This window comes from Coffea arabica, chromosome 10c (genome assembly GCF_036785885.1).
Source record: "Coffea arabica cultivar ET-39 chromosome 10c, Coffea Arabica ET-39 HiFi, whole genome shotgun sequence".
Classification (NCBI taxonomy): Eukaryota; Viridiplantae; Streptophyta; class Magnoliopsida; order Gentianales; family Rubiaceae; genus Coffea; species Coffea arabica.
Window position 1 is genome coordinate 23,705,865 of NC_092329.1, and position 3,538 is coordinate 23,709,402.

Consider the following 3,538-nt stretch of genomic DNA (forward strand, 5'->3'; position numbering starts at 1 on the left):
CAGGCTTGGGTTTGATCCCACTGTCCGATTGTCAAGGTATTTCATTTTCACAGTCACTGGAGCGTGGGTTAGTCCCGCCAGTAAGCATTTCATTTTTCACCGTTGCTGGAACATGGGTCAGCCCCGCCAGTGAACATGTCATTTTTTACCGCCACTGGAGCGTGGGTCAATCCCACTAGTGAGCCTTTCATTTTCATCAGCCACTAGCCGTTGGGCCAGTCCCACTAGTGAGCCTTTCATTTAAATTTCTGCCTGGGTCTATCCCATTTAAATTCTTGTTCGGGTCTATCCCGTGGGTCTATCCCAATTTCAAATTTCTGTCCGGGTCTATCCCGTGGGTCTATCCCAATTTTACATTCTTGTTCGGGTCTATCCCAATTTTATATTTCTGTCCGGGTCTATCCCGTGGGTCTATCCCAATTTCAAATTTCTGTCCGGGTCTATCCCGTGGGTCTATCCCAATTTTAAATTTCTATCCCGTGGGTCTATCCCAATTTTACATTCTTGTCCGGGTCTATCCCGTGGGTCTATCCCAATTTTAAATTTCTGTTCGGGTCAGTCCCGTTTAAATTCCTATTCGGGTCAGTCTCATTTTAAATTCTTTGTTCGGGCCAGTCCCGTCTTTAAATTTTGTTCGGGTCAGTCCCGCTTTAGATTTCCTGTCCAAGTCAATTCCATGTTAAGTTCTGTCAAAAAGGGGTCGGTCCCCATTTCTAAAACGTCCACCGTTCGTGATGTTCGCCACCAAATAAAGCAGGTAGGTATTTGGTGTCTACTTCTTTGTCTCAAGTTTTTTCAAAACTCAGACAAAGAGGGGCAAACTGTAGACACCAAAATTTTGGATCTTTTTATTTCTATTTTTATTTAATTCTTTATTTTAGTGTTAATCATATCTTTTAGCTTCATAATTGTTTATTTTGTTTTTTTAGTGTTTTATAGCATTTCAATTTATTTTTTGTCTTTTTATTCTATTTTAATTTTGTTACATTTTTTTATTTTTATTAGATTTTTAACAAAAATTTGAAAAAAGGCATTCAAAAATATGTTTTAGCTTAGATGCAATATTTTTTGAAAAGGAAAAGAAAAAATACGGGAAAAACAGAAAATGAAAAAAAGAAATGCCGAAAATGAAAAAGGAAAAAAGAAAATCGACGAAAAATGGAAGTTGTAATTTGTTGTTTCTAGTTTATTTATTTTCCATCCAATGTTAATTAAATTGTTTTTGTTATTTGTTTTTTTTTATTATTATCATTTTTGTTTTAATTAATTTAAAAAAAAAAAAATAGTAGCGGCATGCAAGCTGCGTCAAAACGCAGCTTGCAGGGAAGGATTTGCAAGGAAGGACTGGGGAGCCTTGGCTGCAAATAGGTAAGAAAGGACTGTAGGTTAGGGGAGGGGGGCTTCATATAAATAGAAAAGGAGGGAGCAGCCGCAAGAGAGGTAAGGATCGACGGCTGCAAAATCTGGACGCAAGAACAAAAGAAAACAGAAACCAGAGGGAGGGTTTTTGAGAGAAAGGTTTGACGGCCAAAACTAAAAATCCGAGAGGGGTAGGAAGGGTTTTTGTGAGAGAAAGCTGGGGAATCATCTGTCAGCTGAGAAAACAAAACAAGGGAGAGGGTGAAATTGACGGCAAAAGAAAGAAAAACTGAAACTGAGGGAAGAGGAATTAGAGAGTGAGTCTCGGGTAGCAGTGAAGACGAGAAAAACGACAGATGAGGAGGATTTGAAGTAAGGATTTTGTCTGGCCAAAGGGAAAACAACGAGAAGAAAAGGAAGTTGAAATCTGATCATCACTGTCCTCACCGCAAACTCAAAGCTATTGACGCAATTTCAGCAATCCGGCCGCTCCATTTGAGTTATCTTCCTGGGTGGTCTCACGTTTTGTCCGTGAGTAAGGTGATGTTCTCAGCCCTTTCTAGTCAAATAAGTGTGGCATTTGGATCAAAAAATTTTGGAAATCATTGCTACTGCGTTTTTTTTCCGTGGGCTGCTTGTTGATTGCTTGGTTTATCGTGGATTCGTTCTTGGCTTTTTACATCAGTATATATCGATTTCATGGGTTGGTTTGTTTAGATTTTGTATGTTTTGAACTTGAATCTTGACAGAACTCAGTTAAGAAAATGCATGTCATCCGAATCTGATGCATAAAATTTCTGGAAATGGAAAAAGATTCGAGCTTGTTTGTGTTAATGCTTCGTTGTTGGTTGATCTTTTTTTTTTTTTTGTTTTTATGTTCGGATGTTGATGGATTGGGGTGTCGGGCTGTGTTCAGATGGGAGATACATCTGATGAACACAGCAAGGGTAGAGAACCATGGCTAGAAAATTGTCGCAAGTTTCTTTCTTTGTAGCTGTGCTGCGTTTTTTTTCCTTCCTTTCTAGTTGCATCGTTGGATCTGTTGGAAGTAGGTAGTTCTGTTCTGGGGTAGAGCTAGCAGTAGTTGTTTTGAGTATGGTTGATGAATAAAAGGGGGTGGTTTAAATTACTTCGTATGAATCTGTTTTGGTTGATTTGTGAAGCCGCAGGAAATTTCCAGCTTTGTTTGTTTTATTCTGATTTTTCTTGGTGCCTAAACCCAAAGACTTTTTGTTGAAGAGTGAGAAGGGTATTTGGTAAGCTGGTTGTTTGGTTTCAAGCTCTGTTTTGGCTGGGATTTGTGCACGAAAATCTGATGAAACAAGCAACAAGCTTGAAGCTTCTGGTTTGTTACAACGATTAGACAAAAACTGAATTTTCCTTGGTAACTAAATTTCTGGTGTGGATTGTTTGCTCCTTTGGGACTTCTTTTGCTTTTGCTTGCTGTGTGATGATAATGCCATGTCTATGCCTGCCTGCATCTTAAAGTAGCAATTTGCGATGTAGTATCAGCTGCAACAAGGCCAATCTATTGCAGCGATGTTAACGAAGCTGGTTTTTGGGTTAGCGGAGGTTCTAGTTTGGTTTTTTTGTTCTTTTGGGTCTGTTTGCTGTGTGTTAGAACGTTTCTGGAGTTTCTTGGGGTGAATAATAGAATATTTCTGCAGTTTCTAACCCATAAGAAGCTAATTGAATCCTGATTTCAGAAATTCCGTGGTAGGCGCATATCTTCAGTTACAGAAACTTTGATTGAAACATTTGCATGAAAACTTCATAAAAAGATTGTCTTTTGCTGCTTGTTTGGGATGTTGGAGTGATTTGTCTTGTTGTTCAGCTTCAAACTATGATTTTGGTCTAAAAAACCTTCGAGCCAAGCTGCATACTCAGGTCCGAAACCTGAGAACAGTGAAAATGCAGCAGGTTCCATTTTGTTGTCGCAGCCACTGTTTCTAGTTGTCATTAGCATGAAGTGCTGCCATGAATTATATTTTTCAGAGGTGTTTAGCCATGTTTGTTAATTGAAGTTGGTTGAAAGCTTTGTATGGATCTTGCTTGCCGAATTTTGTTGAGAAATCATGGAAGCTGTTGAATGAATTGGCATGATAATCACTTGGTTTGTTTGATGCAGAGAATGCTTTCTTACGTTTGCATGCATTTTGCATGAAAATAATTCCAGAAA